We start from the raw sequence: 25685 nt of genomic DNA on the forward strand, positions 1-25685 counted from the left end.
ATCTAACCTAATAAATGAAAACCAATTTTGCCAAATGTCATATTCTCATTAATTTTGACACATGTCATTTTTTAAGAGTTTTTGAATTATTTCTTTTCCACTTGTCATTTTCTTAAATTTAAAATCCACATTTTAATGAGATTTATATATGTAAAGTATATCATTCTATTAAATTTCATAATAAATGTTTTACAACCTTTATTATTTACTTTATTTATTATATTCTTTGTATTTATGTAAAATTATTACTTTAAAAAATATGTAATGCTTATAATTTTATATTAATTTTTTTTATAAACCCGTGTAATACACGGGTCTCACACCTAGTTGAATATAAAATTATAATAACATACAAATGTAAGTCCACCAATGGGAAATGAATACGAATTTAAAGAACTATCTACAATGGATAATTGGATATTTATAAACACGTGGACAAAACTTTGGGATAATTTTATTTAAGAACAAAATCATCAACCTTGGTTATATATCTTTTATTCAAATTATGTATTTCATCTACAATGGATAATTGGATATCCATTCTGAAAATCTGATGTATTTCATCTGCTTCACATATAAATATTTCTAAATTGAACCTTTATTCAAATTATGTAATAGCATTTTTTTCATTCTGATATTGAAAAAAATTATACTGAAAATCAAAGAAATGGTGGAAATCAAGGAAATGGTGGTGGTGGAAATAGAACCTGTGTGGTGGAAATCAAAGAAATGGCGCAGTGGTGGCGGTAGTCAACGGTCGTTGCCGGAAAATTCAATCAACAACTGAAATTGAAAAGATTTTGCAATTAATAACTAAAGAAAGCTAAAATCAATGTTACAAGACAAAAGGGAAATGAATCTTTTGCTGGAAATACCTATTGTTACCGGAAAGTAGTTGGTGTCGCCGGAAACGGAAGGAGCCTCACCGGTCAATCTCAACTTTGAGCCTCACCGGCGACGCCTTTACCAACGACAATTTTGGCTTTAGCGGCGACTTCCCTCAATACCGACGACACTTAGGAGGGAAACATTTATGCGCCATTTTTTCGACAATTAGCGGCGACTCGGTATTGCTTTTGTGCATTCCTCGATTATCTTCGCCGTTGGATTAGAAACACAATCGAAAGGTCTTAATTTACCAAAGCGTGAAAGCACGGATCCGTGTCATGAATCATTAGTGCCGACGTCAATAGCGGCGACACCTACTTTTAGTGGCGATAATTTGATATGTCGCCGCTAAAAGTATGTGTCGCCGCTATTGGCGTTGCCGCTAATGACTATATTTCTTGTAGTGAACCTCAATTCGTTGCTAAAAGCAATCTATCTAATTTACGCTTGAAACATTCTTTTATACAGAATTGGAGAAGATAAGTAATTATCATATAAACAAGATCAACACTACTTAGCTAGTGGTAAATCCATTACTAGGTAATTCATTTAAGAAGCTATTATTCAGAAATCAGAAACCATAGGCAACCAATTCAATAGTTTTATTTAGAAACTAGAGTTCATCAGAGGTTTTAATGTTAGAGTAGAAAGGTTAGAGATGTTACTTCTCAAGATATAAAAAAGCATCGGTAGGGTGATCGGTGACAGAAATGGCGATGACGAAGAATCATATCATGAATCGGTGTAAAAAGCAATGACAGTTGTGTGCCCGGTGGGGCAGTGACAAGTTGATGAGTGGTGTAATAAGGAAAAAATGGCGAGATACCAAACACAACATTTGTTAACCGGAAACATGAAGCTTTAGAGAGAGAAAGAAAGAACGAGAAAGTTAGTAGATTAAGACTTGTCAGAGATGAACTGTGGTGGGTTCCAATAAAGGATCAACTATGAAAAAAATTTAAACCATATCGGTCAATAATGTATTTTAGAATAACCGGTTAACATATGAATGGTTCAAAACTAACGATAATGGCTTAATTAACATGTACAATAATGATTTATTGCACATAAAAAACCATAAATTATCATTGGGCTAGAGTGCCATTTTTCTCATTATAAAACCGAAAGAAACAAAACCAAAGACAATCATTTTTTATGTTACTAGACCTCTACAGATGTTAAAAGGGATAATCGCATGTCGTCTAGGAAAAAAAAGGATATGTTAACGCTAACGTTTTAATATGTACAGTCTACTAAAAAAACAAATAATTTTTAATAAAAATGTTGGTTCGTCTGTAGAAAAAATAGCTCAAAAAGGGCTTCTAAGAAAAAACAAACACCACATAAATATGTACAATTGTAAAATTACCTTCACCAGCTTATTTGTCAACGGAGAAGTCGTTAACCATTATAATGATACATCTTTTGAAATATGTTAGGTAAATTTATTGGTTAGATGGAAAATTTTAAACAAAAATGTTAGCCTAATAGATTATTATCCCGCATTCTGCCACGAACTGGTTCTTAATTAATTTGTACCTATTGATTTAGAAACTACACAAATAATTTTGTAATATGATAAAATAACATAAAGAAAAAGGGATTGATTTATTATCAAAAGAAAACATGATTAGTGTTGGAAATTATAATCCACATTGTACCAACTTGAGATATAACTAATGTAAGCATGTACAAGTTTTCACAATTTTACTACATCTCGATTTATTCATTCCAACTATCCAACTAATAATAATTAAAATCCTCGAAAATATAACAAAAATCATAAATTCAATTTACAAGATTCGAGTCGTCAAAACTCAAGCCGTGGCTCGGCTAAAGCCTCAGATGCAAGTCAAGTCCGAATGTGTCACCAAAGCCGGCTCCACCGTCCCCATGACGAGCTCGGTTATTCGGCTGAGGCCTAGAGCTTATGACACTTGACGCCGACGACTCCCCTACGACGGCGCCAGCATATGGTCCTCTCTCGCCACCCGGAGATAACGAAGAACCTGGTAACACGCATCCGTGTGTCACTTGGAAGGGGGGAGAGCCGCGTGGAATGTAGACCCACGTCGGAGACGGAAGGCCGGTGGACGGTAGTATCATCCGATGGCCGCCGTGTGACAAGAGGTGAGGTGATTGAGTGAAGGCGGAGATGATCGGGTTTCGGATGTATGCATTACGATTGGCTTGAATTTGAGCACGCTTCAACTGTTGGCGTTCTTTCTTATGTGCGTTCTGGTGGCCACCGAGAGCCTGTGAGTTTGCGAACTCCCGACAGCAATACTTACACTCGTATTTCCGACCATCGGAGTATACAGTTGGTGTTTTGGTTGATTCTATCATGTCTTCATCTTCTTCATGTACGTTGAACCCAAAGAGCTTTAAACTTCTTGTTGTAGTACTGTTGTTAGGTTTAGTATCATAGTCATCAAGTTCTGCCATAGGAATCTATAAAACGATCTATCATCTATAGAGACATATGACAAATAGGTTAGAGAGAAAGAGAGATAGGTATGTAGGGAGAGATGTTGCATGGGGTATAGTATTTATAAGGAAATGTGTATCTATATGAGAGAGAGAGTTGCGGACATCCCAAGAAGAAAAGTAAAGGTAAGTGTAAATTTGGCAACATCAATACGAACACATTAGGGACCAAAGCTAGCTACAGTTAATGAATTATTGTATAACGTTTTGTGTATGGTGTGATTTTTTTTAGGTATGTTATATATAGGTATTTGTTTTTTAAATGATAAATCTAATTTATTTCTAAATTATTTTTTAATTTTATGTATCAGTAATAAAAATAATAAACAAATTTAAAACTATTTTCTAATTTTATGTATCAATTATAAAAATAATAAACAAATTTAAACATGCAACCTTTCTTATGGATGTCATCTTAATTCCACCTATCAGTTATAAAAATGATAAACAAATTTAAACATGCAACCTTTCTTATGGATTGTCACATACTTATACTTACCAATCAAGATTTGTATCGTTCTTGCTTTAGACATGTTTTTTGGGATTCACCGAATTATATACAAGCGTCAAATTTAATTGGTTATATATACGTTAAATGAGTTTCAATCATTTTGATTTGATCAATAGGAGGTGTTGTTAATTGCTTGAACTTAGGTGAAGCCTTGAAAGGTAACTATAAAAATGGCCATGAGGAAGTTAGGGATGATGGATGGAAATGACGTGGAGGCCGGTCAATGATGCTTTCGTTCATTAGTCACATAAGTAGTTACATTTGAAGGCAAAAAAACTAAAGTAAAAGAAAGGTTAACGAACATGACGCGCTATGTGACTGTTGCATGGTGGTTGAACAATCAAACGATTGACTTCACAAATCACAATGGTCAATGGTACAAATTAAGATAATGTTCTTCACCAACTTAATACCATTTTAGGAATTTTATTTGTTTTATATGTGAAACACACATTTCTCATCATGCTTCCAATAATAACATGGCACGTGGAGTATAATAAAGTTATCAAGGAAACTTGAGAACTTCTTGTATTCGACTACGATGTTATCTAACAAAAGATGACTGGTAGAGTGGTTGTGGTACTTCCTGCCAGTTATCACCATGTAATGTTGAACCGGACCGGGTTCATTGAATGGATTCTAGAAAACAAATAGCCAATAGGATTATTTTTTTAGTTCTTTGTGTCTTTAAAATACATTAAAAAAATATAATAATAATAATAATAATAAAAAAAAAAAAAACAATGGAACTTGGGTTTTGTTGCAACCCTTTGACTCTTTACTTGTATATGCGACTTATTTCATGTTTAGATTTCGTTTTAACATGTTTAGGTAGTCTTTTAGAAGCAATTAGACCAACATCATCTTTCCTTTTGTCTATAAATAATCATTTAATTAAATTATATATAAAGGGACGGGACCATATAATTTGAAAATGGTGCATGGTGCAAACAACATGTGGCTTCTAGGGGACATAAATTAGGATTCTCCCTAAGATTAGAAATGTAGCATTTCAATTCGACCTAATTATTGTACCTTTTAACTTTTAGATATTTATGACAACTTTTGTTTTTTATTTGATACTTCTTATTTTAAATCAAATTACAATTACTTTTTAAATGATTATGAATAAATTTATTAATTTATTTATCAACCAACAGTAATATATAAGATCAATTATGGTTTGTAAACTTTTAGTCGATATATATATATTTTGGTATTTTTTATTTGTAGTGAAAAAATTTTATGCCATACATTAATTCAAATGTTATAATTGTTTCAGAACCCACTCAGAACTATATAGAGTATTGTGTGGATCACCAATTGTTTAATTGTCATTCTCTTGTGGAGATCATGAAATGTTGGACCACCATACCATCAATGAGAGCTCAAAGAAGTTGGTTTAACTCACAAAGGAAACTTTTTGAAGTGACCTTACGTATATGGTTCTAGTTATGTAACACGTACAACAATCAAATCAGTTTTGAAACAATAGTCGACAAAACATTATTTTCCAGCTATTGATAAGATCATATTTGATATAACTTTTGTATAGCAAATGTACATTTGAAACTAGTCATTTCATGTTTGTCATATCTGTTGATCTGTAATTCTTCCTAATCTTTAGTATGGAACACTTGGATGTCTCAATCTCACAATTTTCGTAAACAATATATATACGTCAAAAGACAACAAATAAGGTGTTTGGTTTTGTGTTATTGTAAAAAATGTATTATAATTGAGTTTTACAGTAAAAGATGTTTATATGGAGCTTAGGGTATCCATAATACATTGAACTCCATAAAGTTTAATGGATTGCCACATTATCTTTTTACAATCCATACAACTCTATCATTTTTTTCCTACAATGTATTGAACTCTACAAAGTTCAATAAAATGTTACAAAATGTAATTTATACTAAATATTTAAGAATTAAAACTTTCCTTTTTTCTCATTCAAGAGTTTCATGGCCATTGAACTCCAAATCTATTGAATGCCAAGGTGGCATTTCACAATGATAGAGTTTCATCCATTAAATGACATATAGACTTGTCACTTCATTCAATTCTCCCATTGAAATCACCATTATGGATACTCTTAAGATTTACGGTTAAACACAGTTTGAATTAAGTTATAGTTAAGTAGACTCTTTATAGATCATGGTAAGAGTCAAGGATTTAATTTTTGATCCATCGCACTAATTCCATTTTTTGGTAAAATTTAAGAGCACTCTACCGATGAGTCTTTGTGATGTCATCTTTAAGCTTCATGGGGTGACATGCTCTTCCATTGTTGAACTAAGTTTGAGTGTCTTAAAATAAAAGTAGTGACTAAGACTAACTTAAGGGTTGATATTTAATATTTATCATAAACATTAATGATTTTCTGTACGATTTCTACACAACAAAAACATTATCCTTAGCGACGACAAAAAAACATCACAATTGATGCCTCAAGTCGTCGCTAATACCTTAGCGACAACATGTCGTCGCTATTACATCGTAACTAATACTCAATCGTCGTCACAATTAATGTCGTCTCTAATAGGTTTCGTCACTAAAAGCCTCGAGCGTCACTAAGCGTCGTCTCTATTGATATTCCAGCCACAGGTCAGAGTTTTTTTCAGTAAAGCTCCCCGAAGGCAGTCGTCGTCGCAATTGATTGGGGGGGGGGGGGGAGGGGAGGACTCCGTTGGCTTTTTTTTTTTTGCAGACTTTTGGATTATAAGAACTTTTAATTGGCATTCAGATTGATTCATATTATTTTACAAATGTGGATTATGAAATACTTCTCGTAAAGACGATATGAAATACCGATGAGCATCACATTCAAGAGCAATTAACACATTCAATGGAAAAGTAAGAACACGATAATGTAAAGAAGTGTTATGAGCATGAAAAACCCTTAGTCCTCTTATACAGACACTCGTCATATATTATAACACCCTAAAAATCAAGACCAAAAATTTCGTTTTTAATTAAGTAACTTTTAAAGCAGTTTACTGGAAAAACATCATCGATATCATAACAAACCATAATCCCATAAGTCAAGTATGATAAAACATGTCGATGAATAATAATAATGTCAAGGTACAATCCCAAGAACATCATAGTGCAGAAATCATGTGTGTACGATGTGCTGCCACCGTAACGGTTCGTTCCCCTTCGTTGAAGATGTACCTGAAACAAAACTGAAAACTGTAAGCACAAAGCTTAGTGAGTTCCCCCATCATACCACATACCACAAAAGGCATGTCCCTTAGTATCTTTCAATCGGTATCTAACTGGCATGACTGGGAGCTGGGCTCCCCTTCGGTATCTTACAACCGGTAGTCGGGAGCTAACATCCCCTTAGGTATCTTACAACCGGTAACCAGGAGCTAACCTTCCCTTCGGTATCTTTCAACCGGTAGCCGGGAGCTAACCTCCCCTTTGGTATCTTTCAACCGGTAACTGGGGATTATTTTACCCCTACCACTACCAAATAATAACATATCATGAACATATATCTAGGCATGCATGGGTGCTGTCTACCCCTTCGGTATCTTTCAACTGGTAACTAGGGACTGTCTCCCCTACTACTACTAACACATTTAGCATCCTAGCATATAATCATAACAGATAACAACATACCAGATAATTATCACAAAGACAATCATCTCTACTATAATCTCTTACTAGTGGGCCGACCTTGGTGCCTTAGACCCACTTCTACTGGAAGGTAACTCACCTCAATGTCGTGAAGTGTCTGAACTGTCCTCGCTGCCAAGATCAACTCCTCTCAATTCCTACACATAAGGATCTTCCTTAATTACCATTTCATGGTCAACTCATGTCAAAGTCAAAGTCAAGGGTCAAAGTCAACTTAGGGTCAAAGTCAATATTTTGCTGACTCAAATCGTCGAGTTGACCCACAAACTCGCCGAGTTCCATAGTCCTTAGAACACTAAAAGCTTTGACCCTTCTCGTCGAGTCTTTAAAGAATTCGTTGAGTTCTCCTTCATAAGAAGTCGGGACTTTCTACCACTGACTCGCCGAGTCCTTCTTCATGCTAGAAATCACATCTAGTCATGGACTCGCCGAGTTCCTTATGAACTGGTCGAGTTCGTCTTCATGCAGTTGGGACTTAGTCTTGAACTCACCGAGTTCTATTCTTGAACTCGCCGAGTTCCATGATCTTCAGGTCCATATTCAGATCCATTTTGTTGAGTCTTCTTTTAGACTCAACCAGTTCGATCAGAAACAAAAAAGGTTGGGGAACCATAGCCCGACTCGCTGATTCCCCCAAAGTCCAAGTCTAACAAGTTGATTTTAGTCGAGCTCAATGCATCCAGAACATAGATCTGACCTCCTAGGATCGATATAGCATGTATAGTTACAAACTTTACGTGCATGCATGGGTTAACTAGCTCATAAGGACCCAAAATGAAGTCTACATGGTGCATGGGACTCCTATGGCCATAAAGTTGGCACCTTTATGCCATGGGAACCCTCAATGGTTCAAGATCTGGAGTTATACCACCATAGAACCACAAAATCCTGAAAATGGCTCTACTAAAGCTTAGAAAAGGTAGAAATGAACCCTAACTAGAGATCTAAGAGATAGATGGTCAAGGTTGAAGCTTTTTACCTTGAATGAGCTGGAAATGAAGCAAATCCTCTGGATCTACTTGCTTCTTTTGGATCCCCCAAGCTTCTACTTCTTTCTTCAAGCTTCAAACCACCAAAAACACACAAAATGGCTCAAGAACACTCCAAATGCTTTAGGGTTTCAAGTTTGGGCTTTTATGGACTATGAAAGACGATGGATGCTGGATTGGGACAAGATAAGGTGTTTAAATAGGGTGCAAACCCTAAATGTTAGGGTTTCATCCAGACAGATCTACTCGCCGAGTCGGGCTCCCTACTCGTCGAGTAGGTTACTTAAAACCCGCGTCCAAAGTCTAGTCTGCTCGACGAGTTGGGCCTCCAACTTGTCGAGTCCCAGTGTAAAACATGCAGTTATTTAAATTTAAAATATGTATCGGGAAACGGGTGTTACAACTCTCCCTCACTTATTTCAGATTCTGTCCTCGAAGTCTACTGTTGCATCCGGAAAAAGCTTGGGGTAGTGCTCTCTCATCTCGTCCTCCAACTCCCAAGTCCATTCTGAGCCCTTGCGGTGCTCCCGTTACACATTCACCAGCTCGACCCTCTTGTTCCTCAGATCCTTCGACTTCCTGTCGAGGATAGCTATTGGTCGCTCAATGTAGTTCAGGCTATCATCTACCTGAATATCCTCTAGAGGCACCATGGCAGAGTCGTCTACCAGGCACTTCCACAGCTGGGAGACATGAAAGGTACTGTGAATCTGGCTAAGCTCGGCTGGCAGATCCAACCTATACGCCAACCACTTGGGCTGCAACCCTGAAAGGTCCAATGTACCTGGGGGCCTAACTTGACCCGCTTCCTGAATCAGATGACACCTTTCCAAGGTGACACCTTCAGGAGGACCATATCCCTGACCTGAAACTCCAAGTCCGAATGACGCTTGTCGGCATAACTTTTCTGCGGACTCTGAGCAGTCTAAAGCCTGCTCCGAACCTGCTGGATCCTCTTCGTCATCTTGAGTACGACCTCGGTACTCCCCATGACCCTCTGTCCAAACTCTCCCCAACATATCGGGGTCCTGCACTTCCTTCCGTATAAAATCTCGAAGGGAGGACGGTCAATACTCGCGTGGTAGCTATTGTTATAAGAAAACTCTGTCAAGGGAAGGTAAGTGTCCCAACTACCACCGAAGTCTAAGACACATGCCCATAGCATATCCTCCAAGGTCTGAATGGTCCGCTCGCTCTGTCCATCCGTCTGTGGGTGAAAAGCAGTACTGAAATGCAGACGGGTACCCAACTCGTCGTGAAACTTCTTCCAGAACCCGGAAGTGAGCCGCACGTCTCTATCAGAAATCACGGAGACTGGCACTCCCTGTCGAGCTACTAACTCTCAGATGTAGATATCGGCCAGCTTCTTGACCGAGATGCTCTCCTGGATCGGTATGAAATGGACACTCTTGGTCAATCGATCCACGATGACCCAAATCGAATCTACTCCTCGCGTTGTCCTGGGAAGCTTGGTGATGAAATTCATAGTAATATCTTCCCATTTCCATATGGGGATGTCCAACAGATGCATCTTGTCGTGAGGCCGCTGGTGCTTCGCCTTGACCTTCGTGTAGGCCAGGCACCTCTCAACGTACTAGGCTACATACCGTTTCATGTAGGGCCACCAGTAATCAGGATGAAGATCTCTGTACATCTTCTTTGCCCCAGGATGAATAGAAAACCTGGATTTGTATGCCTCATCCATCAGCACCTGGCGCACACCTCCATGATACGGAACCCACACCCTACGCTGTAGTGTCAACAACCCACAACTATCATAGTCGAAGGAGGAAATCTACCCCACAATACGCTCGCTCTTCCTATGTTCCTCCTTCATAGCCTCCTGCTGAGCCACTCGGATCTGCTCCAACAGTGGGGGCACTACTATCATCCGTAAGCAAATGTCTCTGATCGGGGCAGCCTTGCGGCTAAGAGCATCGACCACCACATTGGCCTTCCTCGGGTGGTAGAGGATCTCACAATCGTAATCGTTCACCACATCTAGCCACCGACGATGCCTCATGTTTAGATTCGGTTGATCCATGAGGTACCTCAAACTCTTGTGGTCTGTGTAAATGGTACATCGGACCCCACAGAGGTAGTGTCGCCAAATCTTGAGGGCGAAGACAACCGCCCCCAACTTCAAATCGTGCGTCGGGTAGTTCGCCTCGTGAGGCTTCAGCTGCCTTGAAGCGTAGGCAATAACATGCCCTCTCTACATCAATACTGCGCCCAACCCTGAGATGGACGCATCGCAGTATACCACAAAAACCTCCACGCCCTCTGGCAGGGAGAGGATCGACATATCGCATTGCCTCTGCCTCAATGTCTCAAATGCTGCCTGCTACTCAGGCCCCCAGCGAAAGACCATGACTTTCTTCGTTAACCGGATCAAGGGTACGACTATCTTGGAGAAGTCTTGAATAAATCTCCAGTAGTAGCCTGTCAATCCCATGAAACTTCGAATCTCAGATAGAGACTTTGGAACCTCCCATCTCATCACGACCTCTACTTTGGCCGTGTCGACCAGAATACCGTTCTGCTTGACAAGGTGCCCAAAAAACTGCACCTCGCGCAACCAGAACTCACACTTGGAGAACTTGGCGTACAATCTCTCCCTCCTCAGGGTATCCAAAACCTCTCGCAAGTGCTCCTTATGCTGCTCCTGCGTCTTGGAGTAAACCAAGATATCATCAATAAAAACTATCACATACCGATCTAACATCAGTCTGCATACACGGTTCATGAGGTCCATGAACGCGGCAGGAGCATTGGTGATCCCAAAGGTCATCACCACGAACTCGTAGTGGCCACAGCGAGTCCGAAAAGTAGTCTTCTGTATGTCCTCATCTCTGACCCTCATCTGATGGTAGCTATACCACAAATCAATCTTGGAAAACCAAGATGCCCCTGAAGCTGGTTGAAAAGATCATCAATCCTCGAGAGTGGGTAACGGTTATTCGCCGTTACCTTGTTCAGCTCCGGGTAGTCTATACACATCCGATGCGACCCGTCCTTCTTCTTAACAAACAAGATCGGGGCTCCCGAAGGTGAACTACTCGGTCTAATGAATCCCTTGTCTAACAGTTCATGCAGCTGTGTAGACAACTCCCGCATCTCGGGAGGAGCCAACCAATACGGTGCCTTGGCTATTGAAGTCGCACCAGGGACCAAGTCGATCATGAACTCTGCCTGTCTCTCCGGAGGTATCCCAGACAGCTCCTCTGGGAATACATCCGCATACTCTTGCACCACTGGTACGTCACTCACCGTCACTGTACCCGTCTCCCGAGTATCCATAACATAGGCAACATACCCTACGCAACCCTACTGAAGGTAGCGCCTAGCCCTCGCTGCTGAGCATAAAGCTGGTCCACGCTGTGACCTCTCGCCCTGAATCACCAGCTCTCCCCACTTGGGGTCCTGACCTATACCAACTGCTGCGCGCAGTCTATCACAGCCCCATTAGGGCTCAACCAGTCCATACCGATGATGACCTTGTTCCCACACAATGGTATGGGAACCAGGTGTACCAGGTAGCGCTCCTCGAACAACCTCAAAACACAATCTCTGAAAACCTATGATGCTCGAACTGATCGGTCATCAGCAATCTCGACCTCTAGAGGGAAATCCAACATGCCTGAAGACTCAGGGAACCTCTTGCTAAGTGCAAGAGAGACAAACGATCGGGCAGCACCTGAATCGAACAACACCTGAACTAGAATATCATTCACATGGAAAGATCCTAAACAAAACACATAACGTGGCACATAAATATCATAATCAACATATAATAAAAGCTAGGGAGAAGAAATCATACCCGTCACCACATCGGGTGCGGCGCGTGCCTCCTCGGTAGTCAACTGTAAGGATTGGCTCCTCACCACTGGAGCCTCTGTCTTGCCCTGACGGCCATCAGTAACCCACAGGGTCGCTGGAGCTAGCGTTTCTACCGTCGTCAATATGGGGCAATTGGCCTTTTTATGGCCCTTCTGATCGTAATGAAAGCAAATCAGGTCTGATGTCTGAATGGTGGGGGTAGGGACAGTACAACCCCTACCAAAGTGCTCGGTCTTGCCGCACTTATAGCAGCCTGATCCCGACCCAGTGCGACAAACTCCCTCATGTGACCTACCGCATTTCCCACAACGGCTCCGACCTTGCTGGCCCTTCGACCTAGAGTTGAATCCCTTGGGCTTCTTCCCTGAAGCCCCAATAACCTGGTCCGTCTCTACCTTCCTCTTCTGGAGGTACTCAGAGTCAACCTCCCTCTCCCTTGCCCTGGAAATCATAGAATCCAGGGTCGGGCATGTTGAGTAGCTGACATGCTCCCGAATGTCTACCCTCAACATGTCATGATAGCGGGTCTTCCGCATCTCCTCATCTCCGACATACTGAGGCACCAATAAGGCCCTCTCCTGAAACTTGGTGGTAATCTCCGCCACCGTCTCAGTAGTCTGTCTTATGTCGAGAAACTCCTTGGCCAGCTGCTGAAACTCCACAGTGGGCGCAAACTCAGCCCTAAACCTGGTCACAATGTCTGACCAGGTCATAGCCTCGATGGTTGAGGCTCCCAAAGAATCACCAACTGACTCCCACCAATCTCTAGCCATGTCCCTAAAACATCCAGCATCATCCCGAACCTTCGACCCCTTAGGGCAGAAGCTAGTCAACTAAGTAGACTCCATGTCTGCAATTCACCTCCTGGACACGATGGGGTCCTTAGCCTCGTGAAAGTCTGGCGCACCACACCCCCTGAAGTCCTTGAAGACAGTCTGCATGATCCTAACTGGCTGGAAGCCATGTCACTCCTAAACGCCCTGAGGCGATCCTCCATCAGCTCAATAATCCCTTCCTTGATCGACCCGAAAATCATCGGGGTCGACTCAAGGATGCCTCTAGTGATCTCAGAAGAAATGAACTCACGTAGTCCCTCGTCAACTGGCTCGACACCTGATCCCGAGCCTGAACCTCCTATTCTGTGTTGCGTAATCATCACCATTCTGAAACAAAACACATAATCGTCAGGGTCATACATAACCTCAGAAGGTCTCAGATACTACAAGTTCCCTAGTTCTATCTCGACCCTCCTTGACTCGAGTACGAATCCTCTGCTTTTTCAGTAGTACGGACATATACTACCTTCCACATTTATCCGTAATTTCGTCAAGGATTTCCTTGACTTCACCAAGTCACTCCTACTACCACTGCTCGTTTCACTATTCTCATCCTAGGCTTACCCTAGGGTAGCTCTCCGGCCTACTCTCCGCAATCAGTTGAATAAGAAGTCCATGCTATCTCTACCTAACTAGCTCGCGAATACCATTACATATTACTAAGGCCAGATAATTCTTCAAATGAGAGGTCCTGCCCTATAATGATTGGATTCAAACAAGAGTTGCGAAATAGGGCTAGACCTAACCTTCTGAAATTATTTAGTCCTCCTAATATGTAACTTAACGTATTCATTTACTAGTTAATTAAAGGTAACTATAACTCCTAATAGCACAAAGCAAGCAGCATTCAGGCATTGAGTAACCCAAACCAAGCATATCCTATCCAGGCCATCATATCATTGACTACTCAGTACTATCATGTAGCTCAATAAGCACATACAACAGGCATATCAGACATCTTCCTAGACCCTTAGCCATATTATAGCACGCAGTTCACATACACATACAATAGGAATGAAAGGCATCCTTCCTAGATCCTTAGCCCTTTTCTAGCATGCTATTCTCATAATCATATCATAACATAATGTATGGGTATCTTGGGGAAAACTTACTTGAGCTCGGTTGGTTGCACGCATCACACACCTTGTTCTTTTCAAAGTCTTTTCTCCTTTCAATTTCTTTTCAAACTCCTTTTTATAAAATGATTTTACTTTTCAAAATTTTCATACCAAGTCCTTAGTTTGAGTTCAGACACACCCGAGAGTGTGCCCGAATCCCTCAAACCAAGGCTATGATACCAACTTGTAACACCCCAAAAATCAAGACCAAAAAATTTTGTTTTTAATTAAGTAACTTATAAAGTAGTTTACTGGAAAAGCATCATCAATATCATAACAAACCATAATCCCATAAGTCAAGTATCATAAAACATGTCGAGGAATAAAAATAATGTCAGAGTACAATCCCAAGAGCATCATAGTGTGGAAATCATGTGTGTGCGATGCGATGCTACCGTAACGGTTCGTTCCCCTTCGCTAAAGAGGTACCTGAAACAAAACTGAAAATTGTAAGCACAAAACTTAGTGAGTTCCCCCATCATACCACATACCACAAAGTCCTGTTCCCTCAGTATCTTTCAACCGGTATCTAACTGGCATGACTGGGAGCTGGGCTCCCCTTTGGTATCTTACAACCGGTAGTCGGGAGCTAACCTCCCCTTCGGTATCTTACAACCGGTAACCAGGAGCTAACCTCCCCTTCGGTATCTTTAAACCGGTAGTCGGGAGCTAACCTCCTCTTCGATATCTTTCAACCGGTAACTAGGGACTATTACACCCCTACCACTACCAAATAATAACATATCATGAGTATATATCTAGGCATGCATGGGTGCTGTCTACCCCTTCAGTATCTTTCAACCGGTGACTGGGGACTGTCTCGCCCCTACTACTACTAAAACATTTAGCATCCTAGCACATAATCATAACAGCTAACAACATACCAGATAATTATCAAAAAGACAATCATCTATACTATAATCTCTTACTAGTGGGCTGGCCTTGGTGCCTTAGACCCATTTCTACGAGAAGGTAACTCACCTCAATGTCTTGAAGTGTCCAAGCTCTCCTCGCTGCCGAGATAAACTCCTCTCGATTCCTACACATAACGATCTTCCTTAATTACCATTTCATGGTCAACTCATGTCAAAGTCAAAGTCAAGGTCAACACCTTGGTAAAAGTCAACTCAGTGTCACAGTCGTCATCTGGCTGACTCAACTCGTCGAGTTGACCCACTAACTCGCCGAGTTCCATAGTCCTTAGAACACTAAAAGCTTCGACCATACTCGTTGAGTTCTCATTCATACGAAGTCGGGACTTTCTACCACTGACTCGTCGAGTTCATCCTTGAACTCGTCAAGTCCTTCTTCATGAAAGAAGACACATCTAGTCCTAGACTCGCCAAGTTCCTTATGTTCTTCGAGTTTGTCTTCATGAAGTTGGGACTTAGTTTTTAACTCACCGAGTTCTATTCTTGAACTCGCCGAGTTCCATGATCTTCAGGTCCATATTCACATCCATTTTGTTGAGTCCTTTTCTAGACTCGACCAGTTCAATCAGAAACAAAAAGGTTGGGGAACCATAGCCTGACTCCTCGAGTCCTATGTGCGACTTGCCGAGTCTCCCAAAGTCCAAGTCTACCAAGCCGATTTTATACAGCTTAATGCATCCAGAACATAGATCTGACCTCCTAGGATCGATATAGCACGTAAAGTTACAAACTTTACGTACATGTATGGGTTAACTAGATCATAAGGACCCAAAATGAAGTCTACAAGGTGCATGGGACTCCCATGGCCATAAAGTTGGCACCTTTATGCCATAGGAACCCTTAATGGTTCAAGATCCGGAGTTATACCACCATAGAACCACAAAATCCCGAAAATGGCTCTATTAAAGCATAGAAAATGTAGAAATGAGCCCTAATTAGAGATCTAAGAGATAGATGGTCAAGGTTGAAAATTTTTACCTTGAATGAGCTGGAAATGAAGCAAAAACCTCTGGATCTACTTGTTTCTTCTAGAACCCCCAAGCTTCCACTTCTTTCTTCAAGCTTCAAACCACCAAAAACACTCAAAAATGGCTGAAGAACACTCCAAATGCTTTAGGGTTTCGAGTTAGGGATTTTCTAGACTATGAGAGACGATGGAGGTTGGATTGGGACAAGCTAAGGCGTTTAAATAGGGTGAAAACCCTAAATATTAGGGTTTCATCAAAACATACCTACTCGTCGAGTCGGGCTCCTGACTCGTCGAGTAGATTAGTTAAAACTCGCGTCCAAAGTCTAGTCTACTCGACGAGTTGGGCCTCCAACTCGTTGAGTCCCAGTGTAAAACATGCAATTATTTAAATTTAAAATGCGTATCGGGAACCGGGTTATATATATATATATATATATATATATATATATATATATATATATATATATATATATATATATATATATATATATATATATATATGGAGAGAGAGAGAGAAGACGAAGCCTCATCTAATCATAATGTTACACGAGGACATAGAAATTAACAAACCGCTCAGACTAACATACACATTCATTTGGGAGCAACATAGGTTATGAGATAAAACCCATACCGAAATAGATTAATAAGCTCTACCAACTAATCTGGTATTAACATTACTTTAGACAAGCCCCAGCTTCAGGAAAGGCAACTTTGACATGACAATCTGCTTCAGACTACTTCACAACAAAAATAACCTCAACATTCTTTCCTTGTGTAAAGAGTCATTCGAATTTCGAAGTTATCCACATATATAAGTAACACTTAGTATAGTTTTCCTCACTTTTAGCCACCATGTCAGGTGTTCTCAAATCTATTTCATATCCTTATCATAATTGAGGTTGCATGAGAAGATCTGAATCATCAAATTCTGAATATAATCAGTTGGAAACATCTCCTTATAATCGACATCAAAGATCAACCTCTTTTGAACATCCTTAGTCTTCTTTGCAGGATACATAGTTCCCAAGAATCTAGTATAATCTCCTATCCTTATACTTTTTTATATCTTTTAATATGGGGTTCTTCAATACCTTTATGTGCATATAAAGAACGCCGAAAACAAAGTTGAAATGAACAAGTTATGGTTGTTTGAAGTTAATCTGGAAAAAGGAGTTTGGCACTACGCAGGGCATACACTAGGTATGCATGGTGTAGTGGTTGAAGGGTATGATGCATTTTTAGTGGGATACGCAAGACGTATCCTATGTTACTTAGGGCATAATTACACAGAGTAAAAACCCTAATTTCGGAGTTTTGATACCTATTTAAGGACTCAAACACCTTGAGGTCGTTCTTATCATCAACATTTACCATCTTTAGCCGCTAACTTGAAACCCTCGCCATCTTGTGATGATTTGAAGCATTTGATGGTTTCCTTGTGAGTTTTGTGAAGAAGGAGGTCATTGAATGTGTTTTTGGGAATTCCAAGGCTTGTAGATCCAAACTCTACTCTTCTTCAAAATCCTCTAGGAGGTAAAAAGCTTGAACCTTGATGATCCATTAGATAGATCTAGCTTGTTATGGGTTTTATGAGCTTTTTGTCCCTTTATCTTGGTTCTAGTGAGAATGAGCTACTCCAAACCTCATGAGTGGCATTTTCTAGTAATTCTGATCTTGTAGAGTGATAAAAATGGGAGGTTGGTCACTCCCATCCTTCCATGCATGAATATTTGGGCGTTGGAGTGTGTTTATTGACTTAGCATTTGATATTGTTCTCTTTTAAGCCATGCAAAGGCATAAAGTTAGGAACTTTATCACTCTAGACATTCATTAAGATCAGATCTAATCAATAGATGGTTGGTCTTTATAGATTAAGAGCTAAAAATGGAAATGGCTTAACAGCATAGTACGCATGGCATACCACTACGCATGGCGTACCACTACGCAGGACGTACTTTGAGAACACATGGTGTACCACTACACAGGGAGCAGATTGATTACACATGGAGTAGTCCTGATGAAGTTGACTTTGACTTTTGTTGACCATTAATTGTTGACTTTTTGACCAATTTTGACTTTGTGTCAAACTTGAGGGCTTTTGGGTTGTTGATTAAGGTTCTACCTGGTTTTGGTGTTAGTGGGTTCACGGGAGTAATCAGTACAAAAACTGAGTGTGATGCAGTATGCTTGAGGTTTTCAATTCATATGAGTTTTCCTCACTGTACCTATAGGTTAAAGGCACCAATACCGACCCACTAGATTATTGTTATGCATCCTCATGCATAGGATGTTGTTGTGTGGTAGTGATTTGTTATATATATATATATATATATATATATATATATATATATATATATATATATATATATATATATATATATATATATATCCTTGTATGTTAGGATATAGGAGTAGCAATATGCTGGTTAGAATACCAGTAGACGGGTCCATCATCTAAAGGAGTGCCCTAGGGGTTGTAGGTAGACATCTAGGATAGCTTGAGAAATCTTGATTTAGGGTTTCTTTCATGTTCTACGTTTAGTTGTGGCTCTAGAGTAGGACTATCTATTCAGGTGGCTATCTTACCTTGGAGGTTCGCTGATAGTGGAGCAGTGTGTTGCGAGAGGCCTGGTAGGCAGTAGTGAGTTGTTTGAAAGGTAGATTCATAGTTGCATGTGCTTATGTCCCTACTTGATTTCTTGTTTGTTTCATATGTCGACATATGGTGGTGGGATAGGTTGAGGTGGTTCTATTGTGTGCAGTAGGCCAGGATACTAGATGTGGGCCGACTATAATCCATAGGCGTGGAAGCTTAGGAAGAGCGGTTGGGTTGAGGTGGCAGGCCAAGATACCGGGGTAATGTAGTCTGATTTTTGTGGACCCAATATGTCTGTATGTATGTATATGTTCTTTTATGTGCATTATTTTGGGGGAACTCGCTAAGCTTTGTGTTTACCTAGTAGTTTATGTGTCGGGTACCATTCATGATCGTGGGTAGGAGAAGGAATGATTATACACACTCATTAGCAGCATTGAGGATTTCGTGTTTATTATATTATTCTTATTTTTCAAAAAATGTAACTTGGAACAAATAGTTTTCATAAAACGGATTATATAATTGTGAAGTGTAACATCCCAGAAAATAGTGGTAAAATTTTTCATTTTTAAAATCATCAATTCCACACATCAAGTGTCTCAAAATCAATCATGATACAGTGTATCGAAATCATCAGAGTAAAAAAGTCTTAAATGTGAAATCATGAGGCGGATGTTGTGCAATCATGCAGAGACCTTCCCTTTCGAGCTGGTAGTACTTGAAAATGTTAAACCACAAAATCGTAAGCAGAAAGCTTAGTGACTTCCCAAAATACCACATATCAGACATACAGTTTCCATAGGCTAGCCCCACGGTCTTTTCCTTAGAATGCCATGGGCTACCACCAAAATCTTACAACCAAGTGTCATGGGTTACCCCCATGGTCTTTCCTTAGAATGCCATGGGCTACCTTTATGGTTAACATCCAAGTGCCATGGGCTGCCCCTATGGTCTTTCATGAAATTTTCATGAGATACCCTCACGGTATTTCAAATAAATGCCACAGGTTACCCCTAGGGTCTTCCATGCAAGTATCACAAAGACAACTACCATCCCATACAATCCAGTAGGCCGGCATTGGTTCCTTCGACCAATAACTATAGTGAAAAGACTCACCTATAAGACAATAATCAACAACTACCGCTCTCAATACCAAGAAAACAGATGCTATACACCACCTATACTACCATACAAGGTAAAATCTTAGCTTTCCTTCTAAAACAAGGAGTTTGACCAAAAGTCAACTCAAGCCAAAACTCCACAGTCAAATTCGATGGTCAAAGTTGACTTTAGTTGACTTGCCTTGTCGTGGCCATCCTTGGCCATGCCGTTGCCCACAAAACGACAAAATAGATGCTAAATCCCCATTTGCCTCGTCATGGCAACCAAGGGCCATGCTCTGGGCACTAGGTTCAAAACAGCTTAATGGGTTATTTCGATCCCTTCGAAACCAAGAGCTCCAATGGTCATATCTGGTCCTTTTTATGGTCTAGGTGGATAAAATTTCCAACTTTATCCCATAAGACTCCCCAAGAGATCAAGATCCCAAACCCAAGGTCCAAAAAGGAAAAACATCACATGCACTTAGTCATTAAGCACTTAATCTCAAAAACTCCAAGTCCATCAACTCTAGAAAAGTTTCTAACAACAAAACTAATCTAAAAGTTGGTGCTTTATAGACATGCATGTCCAATGCATGTATTAAGCTCATATTAGATAAAAAAAAATGGGGATTATGACCAAATTCCCATGCATGGCTCAACCAATCCATCATACTTCATATCCAAACCATTAATCACTCCAAATAGTCCAGAGATTTATAAAGTTGCAACCTTTATGGGAACTCATCATCACAATTAACAAGAACAAGAAGAAAATGAGACAAAACTCAAGATCTAGCAACCTAGCAATAAAAAGGAGGAGTCTATGACACTTACAAAGGTCCAGAAGCATGCTAGAAGAGGAATGAAAACTTGCTTGCTGATTCTTGGCTTACTCCTTGTTTTTTCCTTCAAAATCTCCCAAAAGTACCCAAGAAAGCTTCAATAATGGAGAAAACGGAATTAGGGTTTCTTCTGAGCTAAAGAGGTGGTGGAGGTTGAGGGTGACCAAAAGCTAGCATCCACATTCCTTTAAATAGGGTGCAAAACCTGGACAATAGGGTTTTGAAATCAACGGCAGCCACGTCGTGGCCTATACCTGCCATGTCGTGGCAGGTCAAAAGGATATCGCGATCAAAAATGCCTCGCCACACCGTGGCGATCATTCCCCACGCAGTGGCGACTCTCAAAAAGCCAAAATTTAATAAAATAAAATGTACCTCTAGATTTGGATGTTACAACTCTCTCCAATGTTGATCAGACTTCGTGCTCGAAGTCTGCTGCTCCAAATAACTTCAGGTAATGCTTTTTCATCTCCTCCTCAGGCTCCTATGTCTATTCTAAACCCTTTCGGTGCTACCATTGCACCTTAACTAATCCCACCACATTGTTTCGCAAGGTCTTTGTTTTCTTATCAAGGATGGCTATTGGTCTCTCTATATAGTTTAGGTGCTCATCGTGACGAATATCATCCAAATGAACTACTACGAAATCATCAGCGAGGCACTTCTGCAACCGAGAGACATGGAATATGTTGAGGATCTGACTGAGATCCTCAGGCAGATCCAACCAGTAAGCAACCTTGCCCACCCAGGTGATAATCCTAAAGGAACCAATATATCGGGGTCCAGCTTGCTCGCCTACCAAAATCAGATGACATCTTTCCAAGGTGACACCTTCAAAATCACAAGATCTTCCACTTGAAATCGAGGTCTGATCATCGCCGGTCAGTGTAACTCTTTTGGTGACTCTGCGCGGTCTGCATTCGACTTCAAACCTACTGAATCAACTCGCTGGTCTTGATCACTACATCGATAGTCCCCATAACTCGATGCCTAACATCACCCCGACAAATCGGGATGTGGAATTTTCTCCCGTAAAGCATCTTGAATGGTGGTCGATCAATACTGACGTGGTAACTGTTGTTATAGGAGAACTCGGCCAGTGGAAGATAAGTATCCCAAATCCCACCAAAATCCAACACACATGTCCTGATCATATACCCGAGCATCTGAATAGTCTGCTCACTCTGTCCATCGGTCTGGGGGTGGTATGTCGTGCTGAAAAGCAGTCGAGTACCAAAATCCTCATGAAATTTCCTCCAAAACATGGAGGTGAAACAAACATCTTGGTTTGAAACCACCGAAACTGGCACTCTGTGTCGAACCATCACCTCCCCGATGTAGAGTTTAACCAATTTCTTGGCAAAAATGCTCTTAGCAATAAGTATGAAATGACTACTTTTGGTCAATCTATCCACAATGACCCAAATAGAATCAACCCCACATGCCGTCCTTGGAAATTTTGTGATAAAATTCATGGTGATCTCTTCACATTTCTACATGGAAATAGGTAATGGTTGCATCTTGTCGTGGGGTCTCTAATGTTCGGCCTTGACTTTTCGACTAGTCAAGCACCGTTCCACAAAGCATGCTACACCTCTCTTCATACAGGGCGACCAGTAGCTCAACCTCAGATCCATATACATCTTCGTGGCTCCGAGTGGATCTAGAACTTCGATATATGAGCCTCCTCTAATAGTGTATGTCTAACCCCACCAACAACCGAGACCCAAAACCTACCATATAGAGTCAGCAACCCTCAGATATCTTTGATAAATAAAGGGATCTAACCCCTTATTCGCTTAGTCTTCCAAATTTCCTTCTTCAACCCTTCTACCTAAGCTTTCTTGATAATATCCAATAGAGGAGAAATAATAACCATCCTCAAACACAAATCTCTGATGGGTGTACTCATGGCCTTGTGACTCAAGGCATTGGCCTTCCCTAGGTGATATAAAGTCTCGCAATCATAGTCCTTCCCCACGTCCAACCACCTCCGCTGCATTGTATTCATGTTCGACTGATCCATCAGGTATCCTAGGCTCTTGTAGTCAATGTAAATTGTACACCTAACCCCATATAAATAGTGCCTCCAAATCTTGAGGGTGAACAACATAACCCCTAATGCCAGATTGGGCTTAGGGTAATTCGCCTCATGAGGCTTCAGCTGCCTCGAGGCGTAAGCAATCACTTAACCCCTCTACATGAGCACTGCACCCAATCCCGAAATCAATACGTCACCATAAACTATGAAATCATCCATGCCCTCAGGAAGAGTGAGAATCGGAGCATTTCACAATCTCTCACTCAACATCTTGAAAGATGCTTGCTGATCAGGCCCCCTAACAGAAAGTGGCACTCTTTTTCGTCAATTGGGTCAATGACATTGCAATCTTGGAGAAGTCTTGGATAAATCTCCGATAATAACCTTCCATGCCAAGAAAACTTTGAATCTCAAATAGTGTCCTTGGAATCACCATCTCAATCATGGTCGAATTGACCAAAATACCCTTCTAGTTTACGATGTGGCCGAAAAATACACCCCACGTACTAGAACTCACATTTGGAGAATTTGGCATAAAGCCTCTCTCTCCTCAAAGTCTCTAATACCACTCTCAAATGCTCCTCATGCTTCCCCTTCATCTTGGAGTTGACCAAAATATCGTCAATAAACGTAATCACTAACCGATCCAACATCGGTCTGCACACCGATTCATGAGATGCATGAATGATGCTGGTGCGTTAGAGAGCCTGAAAGGCATCACCACGAACCCGTAACGAACATAACGATTCATGAAAGCCTCCTTCTGCACATCTTTATATCTAACACTCATCTGATGGTATCTCGACCATAAATCAATCTTGTAGAACTAAAATACACCTTGAAGTTGGTCAAATACATAGTTGATCCTCAGGAGCGGATAACGGTTCTTTATCATTAACTTATTTAACTGCTTGTATTCAACGAACATCCTGTATGAACCATCTTTCTCTTTCACGAACGGGATCGGTGCTCCCTATGTCGAACTACTTGGCCTGATAAATCCTTTTTCTAGCAGCTCCTACAACTGCGTAGACAACTCATGCATTTCTGGAGAGGCTAACCAATATAGTGGGTTGGCTATCGGAGCCACACTGGGAACCAAATAAATCTAAAACTTAACATGCGTCTCAGGAGGCACTCCAATTAAATCCTTAGGAAACATGTTAGGAAAGTCTCAAAAAATGGGTACATCACCCATGGTCTTCACCCTCTCAACGCAAGTATCCACCACATAAGCCAGGAATCCAAATCAACCATGCTCAATATATGTCCTAGCTCTCGCAGTTGAATAGAGAGTCGGTCCCTACTGAGTAACCTCGCTATGAATAACTAGTTCTCCCCCACTTGTGGTTCGAACTCTCACCAACTGGAGCTCACAATAAATCATAGCCTCATTCGTGCCCAACCAATCCATCCCCACAATCACCTTCAACCATCGCAGAGGAATTAGAACCAAATCAATATAATATCTATCGCTAAACGTATTCAAGACACATCCTAGATGAACCCTCAAAGCGCTCACTAAACGATCATCCATAGTATCTACCTACAAATGACACTCCAAAATTCTAGGAGCATCACTAACCTTCTTGCCGAGTGCAAGAGATACAAAAGATCGGGTGGCACCTGAATCGAACAATACATGAGCAGTCATACCATTGTCTAAGAAAGTTCCTATACATAATCAGATAAAACATATGCATAAATAAAGTAAAAAATATAGGATAAAGTAAGGAAACATACCAGTGACCACATCAGGTGTTGTCAATGACTCCTCGGTTGTCAACTGGAATACTCGACTCTTCACCATGAGAGCCTCTGCCTTGCGTTGGAGACTATTAGTAATTCTCAGAGTGCCTGGCACAGGCGCTACCACAGCTCCTCCTATCATTCTAGGGAACTCGGCCTTCTTATGACCCATCTAATTGCAATGGAAGCAAATCAGACTCAAAATCTAGGGACAATCCGTGCTAATGTAACCACTCCTTTTGCACCTGTAACAGCCTGAACCACTAACTCGACACGCCCCATCGTGCGGTTGCTCGCACTTTCTGCGTCGTCTTTGGCCCTACTCGCCTCTAGATCGCGATTCAAACACCTTGGGCGTCTTTCCAGAGCCCTCCACTGACTGAACCTGAAACAGATTTCCCTTCTTAAGATGCTCCAAATCAATCTCCCGTTCATGTTCCCTAGAGATCATATCCTCCAGGTTTTTGCAACCCGACAAACTCACAAAATCATAGATGTCATCTCTCATGGTATCTCGTCTTCTTCATCTCCTCATCCGCCACATACTGCGGAACTACCAAAGTTCTCTCTAATAGCTTGTCGGTGATCTGCACCACAGTCTTAGTAATCTGGAGAAGGTCCTAGAACTACCTCTCCAGCTGCTACACCTCAATTGCTGGTGCAAGCTCAGCTCGAAATCGCGACAAAAATCCTCCCCTCTCATGGTCGCTATGCTTATAGGTCCCACAATGTGACCAAATGATAACTTATTTTATTTCCTTATTTTTGTTAGTTTATTTTAGTATTTTTTTAGCTCTTTTTTATTAGTATTACATATATATTCTTTATTTTCTTTATCATGGATCGTGTTAGGTACTTTCTATTTCGCATGAGATATTTTGCAGGGTTTTGGAGCTTGTTGCGGTTGCGGCATGACTGCAGTTGGGCTTAGTGGGCGTTTCAATGCATTATTGGACTTTACAGATTCATCAAAGGAAATTTGGGCTTAAAAAGTTGAAGATTTGGATGAAGTGGGCTTTTGAAGATGGGTCATGGTTTCTTAATTTGGGCATGGACTATTCATATTTAAATCTTGAAGGTGATTGGCCAAATTTAAATTATGTGAGGCATGGAGGGGACCAAGGGAATCTTG

The 25685-nt window shown here is 40.7% G+C and overlaps 1 pseudogene; it reads right to left on the reverse strand.

Moving 5' to 3' along the window:
- Positions 1-2518: 2518 nt before the first annotated feature.
- Positions 2519-3412, reverse strand: LOC145068721 (zinc finger protein GIS3 pseudogene; annotated as a pseudogene).
- Positions 3413-25685: the final 22273 nt, after the last annotated feature.

Source organism: Lactuca serriola, chromosome 8, assembly GCF_051521515.1.
Source record: "Lactuca serriola cultivar US96UC23 chromosome 8, Lser_US96UC23_V15, whole genome shotgun sequence".
Taxonomy (NCBI): Eukaryota; Viridiplantae; Streptophyta; class Magnoliopsida; order Asterales; family Asteraceae; genus Lactuca; species Lactuca serriola.